At 43.3% G+C, this 16,557-nt stretch overlaps 1 protein-coding gene and 1 long non-coding RNA gene across 6 annotated transcripts in view; both read left to right on the top strand.

Annotated features, from left to right (window-relative positions):
- The window catches only part of ADAMTS17 (ADAM metallopeptidase with thrombospondin type 1 motif 17), a 344,515-nt gene that overhangs the window by 24,894 nt on the left and 303,064 nt on the right, over positions 1–16,557 (top strand). The gene's annotated exons all lie outside the window — the stretch shown is intronic.
- On the top strand, positions 991–4,665 carry LOC123582563. Its single transcript, XR_006704462.1, has 3 exons — positions 991–1,000; positions 1,278–1,281; positions 3,917–4,665. It is a non-coding gene; the product is annotated as an uncharacterized LOC123582563 (long non-coding RNA).

Raw genomic sequence — 16,557 nt, 5'->3', positions numbered from 1 at the left:
CCCTTCCCTCCTCCATCCTTCCTTCTTTAAAAAATTCTGGTCATTCGGCAAAAGAAGCCCTGAGATCTCCAAAGGAGTGGACAGATCATTGCACACAAGGGCCTCCTGGAGACTTGGTGAAGGCCAACTGGGGGGGAAGGCCCTCTGGCCTGGGGGACTCCCCCGTGCTCTTGCAGTGCCATCCGGAGGCTCTGATTCTGGGCTGACCAACGGAGACTCAGGGAAAGTGGGCAAGCCAGGCCTGGAGGCAGTGTCTGAATGAGTCTCCGTGTAAATATTCTTTTGCTTTTAAGCTTTCAGTGACTGTGTGGATATTTCCTACAAATTGGCTTGAACATATTTTATTCTTGGGTCTCTGCCTTAAAACTTGTAACAGGCCCTGTTATCCAAGGCGGGAATTCAATCGCTTGACCGATGTTTATTTGAGACTGTGTGTCTGGCCCAGTTGTGGGCGCTGGGCATCCTGTAGTAAACAAGAGACCTTATCTGGTCCCTGCCCTCATGGAGCCAACATTCCAGGAGATGATTGCGGACACTCGAATGGCAGACTGATGGCCGGTCTCATTCTGGATGTGCTCTAGGGAAGTGGGCCCTCGGTCCTCACTTCACCCCTTCCTCCTGTGCTAACCTAGGGGCTTCAGACTGGAAGGATGTTCTCATTCCCAGTGGTGCTTGCTGGGCAGGGTAGAGGGAGAAAAGAAGGGAGTGAGAACCAAGCCACCAGACTGATGTTGTGACTTCACCAACATCAAGTGAGGGGTGTCCAAACCAGGGCTGGGGGTATGTTGAGTGGCACATTGCTCCTGAGATTGGAATCTGATACATGGGGGGAAGGGGGGAGTCATGCCTCCCGCACTACCTGCCCACCTGCTGACCTCTGGTATGGCCTTCCCAGCCTTCTTTTACTGTTCTCCGGTTTCCTTTTACCTCTGGGATCAGATGCGGTCAGTGGAACTAAAGTGTCCCCCTCAGAACCCAAGCCTAGTTCATTTTCTCAGTTGTATTTTCCCAGCATCATGGACACATTGCTGGCAAGGAATGCTCGCCCCTCGTCCGCTCTCCTGGCCTCCACATGCCAGCACTTGCCAGGGTGCACCTGTGCTCACTGCCACCCTTCCTTTTTCTCACTGCCTTGGGGTCCTTATCTGCTCCACCCTGCTCCACTACTCTCTTCCCAGACTGTGTCTTGAGCCCTTCGTCTTTCCTTTGATCCATCTACACGTCTCTGCTGGCCGGCTGCTGTCACCACCTGCTCTCTGGAAGTTGGTGTTTCCCAGCCAAGTACCTGTCTGACAATGCCCACTTGCACCGGCCTAATTCCCAGTGTTCTGACTCCCTGTCTCCAGCCATCCAGACTCAAAATTGTTTGCTCTGCTATCCCTGCCCTCTTGTATTCCTCCATATTTTTGTTAGCTGCTTCTTTTGATATAGTTGCAAAAAGCGTTGGTGTACCCATTACTCACAGTTACTGATCATTAACACTTTGTCTACTCGCTCTGTAGCTTGCTTTCTCTCTTTCTCTCTCACCCCCCTTCCTCTTGTCCTCCCTTGATCCCTCCCCCTCTTCCTTCCTGCCACCCTCCTCAGCGCGCTCTCCCCTACACACACTTTCCCCCTCTGAACCACCTGAGGGTAATTTGCAGACATCGTATCCTTTTACCTATAAATACTTCCATTTGTATCTTCAAACAACTCTTACTAACCATCGTATAGCTAGCAGACTTGGGATATGAACCATTGACACAATGCCATTATCTAAAGTACAATTTATATTTAACTTTTGTTGGTAGTCCCAATGAGGTCTTTAAGCCATGGTGTTTGGTGTTCTTTGCTTGCTCCAGAATCCAATCTAGAGTCACACGTGTTGTGTTTAGTTGTTGTGTCTTAGTCTCCTCCAGTCAGGGTCAGTTACTTAGTATTTGTCTCTCCTAATCTTCATGCTTCTTTAAAAAACACAAGTATAGCCTAGGTTTTTTTGTTTTTTGTTTTTTGTTTTTTGTTTTTTTTGGTCAGAGGTCTCTAAATTTGGTTTTGTCTGTTGTTTCTTCATGATTGGGCACAGGTTATGCATTTTTGGCAGGAATACCACCAACGTGATATTGTGTTCTTCTCAGCGCATCTTATCAGGAGGCCTGTGCTGGCAGTTTATCCCGTTATTGGGATGTCAGCTTTTACTATTTGGTTCAGGTTGTGTTTCTAGGTGAATCTGATGTAAGGTTTTGATCTTTACATACACAATTAGCAAAATTTTGTGGGATATTTCTGAGACTATGTGAATATTCTGTTCTTTAAAAAAAAATTTTTTTTTAATGTTTATTTTTGAGAGAGAGAGACTGAGAGTGAGTAGGGGAGGGGCACAGAGAGAGGGAGACACAAAATCCGAAGCAGGCTCCAGGCTCCGAGCTGTCAGCACGGAGCCTGCTGCGGGGCTTGAACCCACAAACCACAAGATCATGACCTGAGCCGAAGTCAGATGCTTAACCAACTGAGCCACCCAGGTGCCCTGTGAATATCCTGTCCTTCATCAGACTTTCGCTCACTAGTTTTAGCATCTCTTGATTCTCCACAGACTCAATTATTATTGTGGGGGCTTCAAAATGGTGCTTTTCTGAGTCCGTTATTTCCTCCACATTTTTAATCCTCTTCTTCCCCATTTATTTATATTGATGTGGGCTTGTAAATTCTTATTTTAGTCTATGGATACTCATTTATTTACTTATATTTTTTTTAATGCACAGATGGTCTCAGATTTGTCCTGTGAGTATACTTTTTAAATTTTTTTTAATGTTTATTCTTGAGAGAGAGAGAGAGACAGAGACAGAGTGCAAGCAGGGGAGGGACAGAGGGAGAGGAAGACACAGAGTCTGAAGCAGGCTCCAGGCTCTGAGCTGTCAGCACAGAGCCTGACGCGGGGCACGAACTCACAAACCATGAGATCATGACCTGAGCCAAAGTTGGATGCTTAACTGACTGAGCCACCCAGGTGCCCCTGTGAGTGTGGTTTTTAAAATCAGACATGGATGTTTGATTTTCTAAAGGCTTTTACAGCACTGGGGAGACAGGGATACATGTGACTATTCTTAGATGTACTAATATGGTATATTATGTAAATTATACCAACCTTGAATTCCTGGTATAAGTCTCACTTGGTTGTAGTGTATTATTTCCTTAATAATTTGCTAATTTGCTTTTAGCTAATTAGGCTTTTTGCATCCATATTTGTATGTGATGTTGCTCTGTCATTCGTGTGTGTGTGTGTGTGTGTGTGCATGCACGTGTGTGCGCTTGTGTGTGTGCACATGTGTATGGGTGCTAGTGTAGAAGCTTTCCTTTGTTTTCAGTACTCTGGAATGATTTATGCATCGTTGAGGCTGTCTGGTCTGGGAAGGCTTGGTAGAATCATCTTTGGAACCATCTCAGCCTGGTGCTTTCCTGGGACTGTAATTCCTTTATAACTTTCCCTGTTTCTTCTATAAAAAAGTCGATGTACATTTTGTATTGCTAATGGGATCAATGTTAGTGAATTTTGTTTTCCTAGCAAATTTCGTCTTGGTTTCCAAATTTCAGTGCATCAAGGTTCCCCCCTTACTTAATGTATAAAATAGTTATTATTTCTTGTGGTTCAAACTAGATTATGAATTGTTTGGTCACAGGGCCTACTGTGACCAAAAGGTCTACTTTGGCTTATGGAACTGTATGGAATGACCCCTTTGTGTCCGTCTTTGTAGTGCTCTTGAACACCCATCATATTTTTGAAGGCCCACCTTAGAGGGCCTCACTTAGTTTTCTGCCTCACTTAGTTTATTGCCTCACTTAGTTTTCTGGAATCCTGAGGTGCTTTGTCTGTGTTCTGAATATCACCCTCATCTCTGTCCACTGTTTGTCTTAGTTGCGTCCAAGGCCCTCTGGCTAGAAGACTCATGTATTACTTTCCCATTGCCGCTGTAACAAATTACCACAAACTTAGTGGCTTAAAACAACACAAATATATTCTCTTACAGTTATGGAAGTCAGAAGCCTAAAATCTGTTTCACTGGGCTGATGTCAAGATGTTAGCAGACCTTCATTCTTTCTGGAGGCTCTAGGGGAGAATCCATTTCCTTGCCTCTTCCAGCTTCTAGAGGCTGCCTGTATTCCTTGGCTCCCAGCCCCTTCCTTCATCTTCAAAGCCAGCAATGGGCAGTGGAGTTTTTCTCATGCAGCATCCCTCTGATGGTTCTCTTCTTTGTCAAACCTCTGTCTGTTTCCCTTATATAATAACATGTGTCATTACATCAGGCCCACATGGGTAATGCCAGATAATCTCCCCGTCTCAAGGTCCTTAACTTAATCCCATCTGCAAAGCCCCTTTTACCATGTAAGTTAACATTCACATGTTCCAGGGATCAGGCTGTGGACATCTTTGGGGGGGTGCATTCTCCACCCTACTACAATCATAAATATATTTCCAGTGTCTCTATGAAACATTTCATAAATGTGTTTCTCCCGTAAGGCTGAGCATTGCAGCCTCTATTTAGTAATTCTTTGTTTTCCTCTGTCAGTTGTCTTTTGAACATATTCGCTGAGAGAACACAGGAAAACTAGTATGGGACACACACATCAGTCCTCTTCTTGAATATTCCCAGTACTTGACTGAGAAAGAAAATCTGAAATTCCAGCGCCAAGGAAAAAAAAAAAAAAAAAAAGGATACCAGGGTATTTTTTTTTGTGTGTGTGTCTGAATCTTTTTTCCCACATGCGGCTCCACCAAGCAGAGGGATCGGAAGAGAAGTGTTGTCTTTCTCCAGTTGTCTCCTGGGCTCTTATGCAACACACACCCGCCCCTCCTGGGTAACTCAAAGCAGAGAAGGCCTCCAGCTTAAATAGGAAAATCTGCTTCGAGCTGCAGACGGATCAAGAATGCATAGTTTATTATTTAAAGTGCACGCTGGCTGGGGCTGTCCAGGTGGCTCAAGGAAGCTCCTGGCAGCCGGTCCAGCCCTGAGGCTGGAGGAGGGACCGTGGCCCCCAGAAGGCGTGGCCCAGGCAGCCAAGTGAGCGCATGGCCCCGAGGAGGCGCTGACTTGATGTTCCAGGGGCGGTGGGGGTGGAGATCCAGGTCCTGCCAACTCCCGCAGAAGTGTCTGATTTTTGAATCAGCAGTGTTCATGGTTCATGTTCCCTCCAAGGGAGAGAGTGGGAGAGAATGTGTGACTGAGTGAAGGAGCACGCCCGGGCTTCCCTCCCAGCAGGCAGACTCTTGGGCCAGGAAGTCCGACACAGGGAAAGGGAAGGGGGAACAGACGATGTGTTTGGAGCAACTGTTTGGTCTTTTTCAGAAATGACTTTAGGGTTGCATTCCCCACTCTGCAGAAAGGTCTAGCCTTTTCAGTACACTAATTTCTCACGGAAAAGCCCAGCAAAAAAAAAAAAAAAAAGAAAGAAAGAAAGAAAAAAAAAAGTGTCTCATCAGGACATCTGCTGCCCAGTTTTCTTGGGTGCTTTCCAGCCACGAATGCAGTGGGTTCATTTCGCACAGCCTTCTTTCAAAGCAACGGGCAATTTCTTGTGCACGAACAGACAGGGAATTTGCTTGCTGGAACGGGTATGGGGTTGCACAAAATGCCTTCAGGCCGAAGAAGCTCTCGTACCTTTCTCAATCCATTAGCAAGTCGTAGATCAAATTCCCTGTCACTGTGTTTGGACAGAGCTGGACAGTGGGCCATAGGGGAAAAGCCCAATAAAGCTGATAGTGTTCCTACCCAGTTGAGCAGAAAATAGCGGGCATCACTGGTGGGCAGCTGTGATGGTGGTGTGGATGGGACCTGGGACCAGCTCTGAAGGGCCAGAGCCCCCAGCAGGGGACACAGAGAGACCTTGCCCACGTCTGCTGGGGTGTTGATGCCATTTCCCCAGGCCCAGGGATGCTCAGGGCCTGGGTCAGGGGGAAAGGGGCTTTTCTTCTCTGCAAGGAGACAGCCATTATTTAGAGATGGAGCTTCTAGGCCATGTCCCCACGGACCCCTTAGGGAGTCCATACTTGGCCTTCTGGGCTCTCACAAAGGGAATGAGGCTTCTTTATGTCAGCATTTAATGAACTACAATTTTCTCCCAGAAAATAAACCGTTACCCATCACTGCCAAGGCCGGCTGCTACTTTTCTGATTCTGCTTTTGGGTGAGTTTTGATTTCCCTCGACTGTCTCCAACCTCCTGACCTTGACACAGTGCCTTTTCCTTGTGTGGAGCTGACAGTCGACAGCGGGGATAGCTGAGCATTTGTGTTTCATGCCTTCTCTGTCCCAGAGGGTCTTGTCTGAGTCATATTTGGACTGATGGTCCCCTTTCTGTGAAGCAGTTAATCATTTTGTTGGTGTGGAGTGTTCAGAGCAGCATTGAGGCTGAGGCCCTCAATTAATTTCTGTCAGGGGCCTTGTTGGCTTGTCTCTGAGTTTGAAAAACTGTCTCTTTCAGTATAAATACGCATTTTCCAGCGACGAGTGATATCTTGGCTGTTCTAGGGATGTGAGCATCTGCGTTTCAGGCCATTAGGGGAAGTGGTGTCCCTTTGCCAGCAGGTTGTCTGTCCCAGATGCCACTGTTTACCCACCCTGTCACCTTTCAGACCTGGCTCTGGTAGGGTTTTTGGGTCTCTGTCCATCCCGTACGAAGGCGGAGATATTTCACTTGATTGTCTCAAGGCTGAGGAATAGTACAGTTACTCTTTTCTCCAGTGTCATATGACCCATACCTTGTGAAGTGTTTAGGAATTCCATTTGAGAGCCCCTCTGGGGACGCCCCGAACACATTTCCTCTTCCTCTGTGTTCACGTCATCCCATGAGTACCAGGCCCTCGCGGGATGCCGTGGTGGATGGCGGGGAACATGGAGAAAGAGCTTAAAGAAGCGGGCTAAGCTGCACGGAATCCGGTTACCTGACCCAAGGTGGGCACTGCTGGGATGGGAAGGGGGATTTGGGAATGCTCACAGGAGCGTGGGGTGGGGGGTGTGAGGCTTGAGCTGGGCCTTGGACATGACAGGACTTGAGTGGGTGTGCTGAAGAGATGATTCCAGAGAAGGGGAACCATTCCCATCACATGTCTCTTTGTACACTGCCAGCGTGCCCGGGACCCCGTAGGGCCTGGAAATCTCATTCGGCCGGCAGGAATTGGTCTGGAAATATGGAGAGGGGCTCATGGCAGCCAGGAGATTAAGTGCAGAGCCTGGGGTCAGGCAGCCCTGAACTTGAGGCCTGGCTCAAAATGCATATGTACTGTGTGACCTTGAGCACGCGTGTCTCCCCATGTGATTGTCGCCAAGGTACTGTCCCTGGCGGACCGCCGGTGTGATCCCCTGGGCTGTGGGACAGCAGCATCAGGGTGGAAGTTCTTTTGGCATGCGGCTTTTAGCTATGGTAGGAAATGGGCATCATGTGATTAAAAATTTACTTTCCTTTGGGACACCTGTGTTGTAAAAAAAAAAGATCAGTGTTCTTCCACAAAATGCCCTGTTGGCGGTAGAGACCAAATAATTGCTAGATTTGGGGACACGATGACTCGGGAGGAAACAAAAGCAGGGACTGGTGGCCCTAAACCCAGTGTGGTTTCCTCACCTCTTCTGACCAGCACCCAAGATGTGTATCCAGGTAAATGAGACTTGCCCCTGGGTCCCCGGGGGTGGATTTTCCTGCTGCCCAGTCAGGCTCCCACAGGGATCTCACACCAGATCATCCAGTGGAGAGAGCAGACTGGGAGGGGAAGCCAGAACAAAGTTGGATAGCTAAGCCAGGATTCTGTTTTTATTTCCCATGACTTTTTTTTTTTTTTTCATGATTCTGATGCTGACAATACAGACTTCTTGAAGATACTCCAGTTTTAACTGTATTAAAGAATAGTTACTTGGAGTTCTGATGTACCAGTAACTACCTAAAAAGGGAAAGCAGTTAGCAATAGCAAAAAAAGAAGGAAACTTGCAAATTGCAGGAAGAATGTAATTCTGATTTAATTACAGGCCGCGTGAGAGACACGGTGCTCTCTTGAGGAGGCCTGAGACTCTGACAGTGTGAACAATGGCATTTGGCCACTTGCTTTCTCTTTGGAGAATCTGTCCTGTCTTCTCCGTCCCTCCCTGCCCTTCCAGTCGTCTGTGACAAGCAGCCTCTAGCAGCCTGTGTTCCAGACAGCTGAACATCATTTCTGGCTGCCAGATAAAATAAAATGTTTTATAATAACTTTTTGACAAGGCTCTACTATAAAACATTTTGTGGTGTGTATGTGTGTGGGTGTGACTTGTCTGTGCATGTGGGGGGAAAAAAAAGTAGAGGTTGTTCTCCTCCGGGAGTGTGATGTTCTCGGTAATGGGTGTCACTGAAAAGTTGTTTAAAAAGTGAGATTTTGGCAAAGTGAAGCAAATTTTAAATTAAGTACATGAGCTTACCATTTAAAGGAAATCTGGAGCGAATCCTTCTGTAGAGGGAAGTTTTTGGCGGGAGATGTACTAACTTCTCAGAATGTACTTGGTGGTTGCTTCTGTATTTTTCATAAAACGGCGTAATTGTCTAGATCAGATCTGTGATAATGGGGCTGCCTTAGTGGATGCTCTTATGTGTGGGCAAGACGGTTTCCCAGGTGTGGCCTCGTCAGGCAGGTGTGTGTGGCTGGGCGCCAGGTTTAACTCCTGGCCCAGAAGGCAGCCTCACGTGCAAGAGGGTCTGTGGGAGCTCACACTCTGTTCTGGTCCTTGGAGACACGGAGGACATCAGCCACACGCCTGGCATCATGTCAGTCACATTACATCCGTTATCTCCTCTTATCCTCCTTTTTTTTTCTAAATATAACCAAGATATTTTATTATTATTATTATTTTAATTTAAATACCAGTTGGTTAACATACCGTGTAGTCTTGGCTTTAGGAGTAGAACCCAGTGATTCATCTCTTACATATGACACCCAGGGCTCATCCCAACAGGTGCCCCCCTCAATGCCCATCATCCATTTAGCCCATCTCCCACTCACCTCCCCTCCAGCAATCAGTTTGCTCTTCATATTTAAGCTTGAACTCTGTATTTTTTCTCTGGTTTGCCTCCCTCTCTGTTTTTATCTTCTTCTTCCTTCCCTTCTCCTATGTTGTACTTCTCAAATTCCACATGTGAGTAAAATTGTATGATATCTGTCTTTTTTCTGACATTTCACTCTGCACAATACCCTGTAGTTCCATCCATGGTGTTGCAAATGGCAAGATTTCGTTCTTTTTTATGGCCGAGTAGTATTCCATTATATATATATATATACCACATCTTCTTAATCCATTCATCAGTCAGTGGACATTTGGGCCCTTTCCATAATTTGGCTGTTGTTGATAGAACTGCTATAAACATTGGGGTGCGGGCAGCAACCTTTTTGACCTAAGCCATAGCAACTTCTTACTCGACATGTCTCTGGAGGCATTTTACCCTTCTTTAAGTGCTCAGTTCCTTCCGTCACTGCCAAACTACGTGGTTCCCATTACAGCCCAATAAACACGGAGGAGCCTTTAGGAATTAGAGGCAGGAGGAGTGCAGCATTGATCGGGTCTCTTTCTATCTCAAACTAAGCAAAAAAAGAAAAAGGAATTTATTAGCTTATGTGGAAAGCCTTTCAGGCATCACTCATGAATGGAACCTGGGTTTTCAGTGATACGTGTGGCGGGACTTTGCTGCTTTCTCCTGCTGTCTCTTGCCTCTGTTTCCTTCCATGGGGCTCCAATCTCAGCAGGTCTTCCCTGACAGTAGCAAAGGAAACCCCGGCAGCCGCATCGCATGTAGCTCTTCCTGCCCAGGAACTGAGTCACCTCAGATTTCATAAAGGGACTCACACGATCCTGCTTGGGTCACATGCCCCGCCCTGGATCAATCACTCTGAAGAGTTGAGTCCTTCATTTTGCCCACGTAACACAGTCAGCATGCAGAAGCAGTGGGAGGCTTGTGATAGAAGCACCCCACATGTCGTATGGTCCCCAAAGGCAAAGAGACATTCTGTTGTCAGAACAGGGCACAGCCTCAGATGGCCCCTTAGGTGGCACAGATCATTTTGCCAATCTCTGCCTTTTTCTCCTGGTCAGACTCCATGGGTGGCCTTTGACAAGGGGTCTGTAAAGTGCAATGCCCTTTTTAGCTTTCCTCTCCATTCTCCAAGGATAGTGGAGAAAAGAAGTTCTGTTCATGCTGGGGGGGCCATGCCTGCGTGAAACACTATTCTAAGAGCAGTGCTTTGGAACGGTGTTCTTGTAGAGTACCCAGGCCCCTAAGTCCAGGTTGGCACAAGTAATATAGGTAGGCACTTTGGGCTTTGGAAGCATAGCAGGGCATAGGAGTTGGCACCATACCTAGGTTGGCACGGGAGAAACCCAAGAAATTACTCCATTTACCTCTGCATCAGTCACTATTGCTGTGTAACAAGTTACCCTGAAGCTTGGTGGCTTGAACCTGCCTTTTTAATACACTTACAGATTCTTTGGGTCAGGAGTTCAGACAGGACATGGAGAAGATAGCTTGTTATCTGCTCCACGGTGTCTGAGCCTCCAGCCTGGGGAAGATTTGAAGGGGGGAGACAGGGTCAGGGGCGGGCTGGAGTGATCAGGAAGCCCCTTCGCTCACATCTGGCACTGAGAGTGAATCACTTCAAGGAGGATCAACCAGAGCATCTACACGTGGCCTCTGCCTGTGACTTGGCCACCTCACATTATGGTGGTATTCTGCTTGTTCCGTGGCCAGTCGGGGCTGCAAGTGCATGAGTTCCAGCAAACCCACCTGGTGCTGCCCAGGCTTTTTGTCTCCACCTGTGAAAACACAGAGCATTGATTCCACTGTGCCGTGTTGGTTGAAGCAGTCACGCAGTGCAACCAGATTTAAGGGGGGTGGGGACAGACCGCACCTATCAATGTCGAAGAATTTAGAAGCCTTACTCAAAGCCACCACGACGCACCTGAGGTTCGTGACGCTGCTAATGATGAGGGACCTGTTCCATTGTGCGGGGGTCACAGACAACATGAGGAGAGGTGTACCGCCTTCCTTCTTCCAAAGGGAGGAGAGAACATGTTGGGTGCTTCTCTCTTCAGCCCTGACTTCTTTAGAAACTGTTGGGCCATCACCGGTGGGTGGCAGAGCTGAAGCAGGGCTTTGTATCAGAAGTGTGGTACTGCCCCACTGAGTATGCTTAATCAGTCAACTGATTATAGCTTCAAGGAAATCAAATTAACGTATGCTAAACTGGACGTGTGTGAAATATACAATCTGAGAAGTTTTGATGCGTGAACACACCAGTGAAGCCACCACCACAATCAAGATAATGAACATGTCCATTACCCCCTGCCAACTGTTCTCGTGGAACAGTTGTAGCCTTTCCCCTGTCCCTCCCAGCATTTCCCCTCCTCAGGGACCACTGATCTGCTTTCTGCTACTCGGTTGGTGTCCATTGTGTAGAGTCTTGTGTATATGGAAGCATCCCGTGTACAGTGTATATTCTCATTTGTCTTTCACTTGTAGTTATTTTGAGATACACATCCATGTTCTTGTGTGTATTTTTAGGTTATTCCTTCTTATTGCTGAGTAGTATACCATTGCGTGGATAATCCAGTTTATCTGTTCGCCTATGGATTGACATTTGGGTTTCCAGTTTTGAGCTATACTATCAAGCCACTGTGAATATTTGTTTACAAGTGTTTTTATGGACCATTTTCTTTTAATTCTTGGATAAGCATATAGCTGTGGAGTGGCTGGATCATAAAGTAAGTATGTATTTACATTAAAAAAATTAATTTAGGGGTGCCTGGGTGGCTCAGTTGGTTAAACGTCTGGTTTCGGCTGAGGTCATGATTTCACAGTTTGTGAGTTTCAGCCCTGCGTCGGGCTGTGTGCTGACAGCTTGGAGCCCGGAGCCTGCTTCAGATTCTGTGTCTCCCTCTTACTCTGCCCCTCCCTTGCTCATGCTCTGTCTCTCTCTGTCTCTTAAAGATAAATAAACATTAAAATTTTTTTTTAATTTTAATTTATTTTATATATAGATAGAGCACAAGGGAGAGGGGCAGAGAGAGAGAGAGAGAGAGAGAGAGAGAGCAGGCTCCATGCTCAGCGTAGAGCCCAATGCAGGGCTTGATCCCATAATCCTGTGATCATGAACTGAGCTGAAGTCAAGAGTTGGACACTCAACTGACTGAGCCACCTAGGTGCCCCTTTTTAGAAAGTACCTTTTTAACAACGTACCAGACTGTATTACAAAAGGTGTTTTCCTTTCCTTTCCTTTCCTTTCCTTTCCTTTCCTTTCCTTTCCTTTCCTTTCCTCTTTCTTTCTTTTTTTTCTTCATTTTTTAAAAAATTATTATTCTGAGTTCCTTGAATTTCCATATGAATTTCAGGATCAGTTTCTTCAATTTCTGTAAAGAAGCCGGGTGGCATTTTGATAGGGATTGTTTTGAATCTATAGATCAGTTTGGGGAATATTGCCATTTTAAGAATATGAAGTCTTCTGATCCATGAACATAGGATACCTTTCCATTTAATTTAATTTAATTTAATTTAATTTAATTTCTTTCAGCAATGTTTTATAGTTTTCAGAGTGTAAGATTTTCACTTCTGTCCTTAAACATTTTAGTCATTTTGATGTTGTAAATGGAATTGTTTATTCATTTCATTTCTAGTTTCTTAATTGCTATTTTATAGAAAAAAATTTTCTTTATTGATCTTGTGTCCTTTAATCTTTTATTAATTCAATATCAATTCCACTCATTTATTAGTTCAGAGAGTTTGTAGTGGGTTCCTTAGAGGTTTCTATGTATTAGGTCATGCTGTCTGTGAATAGAGATAGTTTTACTTCCTCCTTTTCAATTTGGATGTCTTTTATTTCTTTTTCTTGTCTCATTGCCCTGGCTAGACCCTTCAACACAATCCTGAATAGAAATGGCAAGAAATGACATCCTTTTCTTGATCCTGATCTTAGGGGGAAAGCATTCAGTCTTTCACCATTAAGGATGATGTCGATTGTGTGATTTTTGTAGGTAATCTTTCAGGTTGAGGACGTTTCCTTTATCCTTAGTTTGTTGAGTGTTTTTATTGTGGCTGATATTGTGGTTGATATTTTATTGTGGTTGATATTGTTGTTTAGAGGTGCTCGATTTTGTCAAATGTTTTTTTCCTGCTTCTATTGAAGTGACTTTGTGGTTTTTACCCTCTGTTTTATAGGTATTACGTTGTGTTACTTTTTATTTTTGGATGTTAAATAGATTTTGCATTCTTTGGGGAAAATCCCAATTTGTCAGGGCATATATTCCTTTTTTTTTTTTTTTTCCTTATTGCTGGACTCAGTTTACTAATACCTTGTTGAGAATATTTATTTTTCATAAGAGGTATTGGTCCATAGTATTGGTCTTTTTCTTGTCATGTCTTTATCTGGTCTGGGTAATCAGGGTAATAATTAAGTATATTAAGTGCCTCGTATAATAAGTAAGGAAGTGTTCCCTTCTTTTCTATTTTTTGGTAGAGTTTGTAAAGAATTAGTATCAATTTCTGTGTCAGTGTTTGGCAGAATTTACCAGTAATCCATCTTTGCCTGGCTTTTCTTTGTGGGTAGTTTTTAAATTACAAATTCACTCTCTTATAATAGGTCTGTTCAGATTGTTTATTTCTTCATGAGTCAGTTTTTGCAGTTTTTGTCTTTCTAGGAATTTGTCCATTTCCTCTATGTTATATTTGTTGGCATAAAGTTGTTCATAGTGTTCCTTTATAATCTGCTGTGTTTTTGTAAGATAAGTAGTAATGTTCCCTCTTTTATAACTGATGTAATGATTTGGGTCTCCACTCCTCCCCCCACCCCCACCCCCACCCCAACCAATGTAGTTAAAGTCTGACAATTTTGTTGAGCTTTTCAAGGAGCCAACTTTTGGTTTAGTTGATGTTTCTCTATTGTTTTTCTATTCTTTATTTCATTAGTTTTTTTCTCTAATTTTTGTTATTATTTTTTCCTCCTGTTTCCTTTGGATTTTGTTTGTTCTTCTAGTGTCTTAAGGTAAAGGTTAAGTTATTGAGTTGAAGTCTCTTGGTCATTATTGTTGAATTGTCTATTTCTCCCTTTAATTCTTTTTGTTTTTGCTTTGTATATTAAGCAGCTCTATTAGGTACACATATGTTTATAATTGTTTTGTCTTCCGGATAATTTGATGGTTTATCATTATAACATGTCCTTATTTATCTCTAGTAACAGTTTGTTTCAATTTGCCTGATAGTGCTATAAGCCATTTCCGCTTTCTTATGGTTGCTGTTTGCATGTTTTATTTTTCTATTCTTTTACCATTAACTATTTGTATCATTTAATGTAAAGTATGTCTTTCAATAACTGCACTTAGTTGGATTTTTGAAATCTGTTCTGCCAGTCTCTGCCTTTTAATCGGATTAATCCACTCACATCTAATGTTGTTGATATGGTTGGATTTATGTCTGCCATTGAAATTTTTGATTTCTACATGTTGTCTTTTTGTTCCTGTGTTTCTCTTTTTTGCTTTATTTTTTTATTAAGCGAATATTTCTAGCTTAGCATTTTAATTCTATTAATTATTTCACTATGCATTTTTAAGTTATTTTCCTAATGGTCGCCATAGAAATATCATACATTTTACCAGAATCAACTTCACATTTACTAACTTAATTCTAGTGAGATATAGAAATGTTGCTCCTATATAGCTCTATTCTCTTCTACCTTTTTTGTGCTGATATATACGTGTGTGTGTGTGTGTGTGTGTGTGTGTGTGTATTACATATATCACCATGTTACCTGTTTTGTGCTATTACATATATAATGTATATATACGTATATATAGATATGAGAGAGTTTATTATATCAACCTTATTCACCATTCCTGATTCTCTTCATTTGTTTTTGTGGGTTTGAGTTACCATCTGGTCCCCAAGACAACTTTCCTCTCACTCAACTCTTTTGTGCTGATTGTCAAACATGTTACATTTCTGGCAGTGCAAACTGTATACATAATGTTTTATACAGTTTATTTTTAAATTGGATATGAGAAGAAGGGGAGGAAATATGTAGTTATATGTCTCTTATAATTACATATTCACCTTTCCTCTTTTTTGAGTGTCTCGATTTGAATTAGCATCTGGTGTCACTTGTTTTCAGTCTGAAGAACTTTCTTTACTATATGTTGTAGGCAAGTCTTGTAGGAACAACCTCTCTGTTTTTTATTAGAGAATGTCTTTATTTTGCCTTTATTTATGAAGGATAGTTTTGAATGTGTCATCCCACTGCCTCTGGCCTTTATTGATTCTGATGAGAAGTCGGGTGTTAATTTTATTGAGATTCCCTTACACATGACCAGTCCTTTTTCTGTTGCTGCTTTCTAGATTTTATCTCTATTTATTAATATTTTTTTTTGGCTTTCATCATTTTCACTGTATGTCTGGGTGTGGATTTCTGTTTTTATTCTATTTGGAGTTTGTTGGGCTTAGCGTATGTAGATTCATGGTTTTCATCATACTTGGGAATTTTTCCATCATTAAATCTTCAAAGATGTTTTTCTAGTCCTTCTACTCTCTCCTTTCCTTCTGGTATTCCCATTACATTTATATTGGTATGCTTACTGTTGTCCTATGTTCTCTGAAGGCTCTGTTCACTTTTCCCCTAGTCTTTAGATTATACAATCTCTATCAGTAGGTCCTTAAATTCACTTTTTATTCTTCCATTTTAAATCTGTTTTTTAGCCCCTATCACGAAATTTTCATCTTCGTTATGGTACTTTTCAAATCCAGAATTTCAGTTTGGTTCTGTTTAACAGAGGTAATTTGTATCTCTTTCTTGATATTCTCCATTTTATGAAACATTGTCATCATAGTTTTCTTTACTTCTTTAAGCATGGTTTCTTTTAGTTCTTTGTACATTTTTATTGTGTCTGCTTTGAAGTCTTTTTCTTTTATTTCTCTCATCTGGGCTCTCTCCCAGACAGTTTCTGTTACTTGCCTTTTTTTTTTTTTTATGTATCGGTGACACTTTCCTTTTCTTCATATGTCTCATATGTTTTTGTTGAAAACTGTACATTTTAGGTAATAAATATAGGAACCTGGATACTGATTCTCCTATTCTTTTTTTAGGTCTTGCTTTTGATGTTGCTTGCTTTTATTTATTTGTTGGTGACTCAGACTATTTTGGTGATTGTTTTTTTCCCCTGTACAGAGTGAATCCTGTTGTTTTGCTCCTCAGAAGGAGCAGGCTTTGGCATGTGTACAGTCTCTCTGAGATGACAGTGGTTTAATCAGGGCCGTCTTTGACTTTCTCTTTCCATGATCTTTCTGTTAAGCTGTCTCCCCCATTTGATATCACACCCAGCATGTAGGTTTCACTGATTGCTGGCTTATCACTCTATTATTTTCAACAGTGCCCTAGGACATACTGGCTTCAAGTTTGATCCAACTGAGTGCAGGTAGGGGTCATTTTTGTGACAACCCTTTAAGATTTGTTCTAACTCCAGGAGGGCTGTCCTTACCTGTCTTCCCCGCCCCCCCCCCCCCCCCCCCCCCCCCCCCGCTTGATTCTCTCTGATGAACTA

Source organism: Leopardus geoffroyi, chromosome B3 (genome assembly GCF_018350155.1).
Source record: "Leopardus geoffroyi isolate Oge1 chromosome B3, O.geoffroyi_Oge1_pat1.0, whole genome shotgun sequence".
In the NCBI taxonomy this organism is placed as follows: Eukaryota; Metazoa; Chordata; class Mammalia; order Carnivora; family Felidae; genus Leopardus; species Leopardus geoffroyi.
This window is presented reverse-complemented; position numbering and strand designations above follow the sequence as displayed.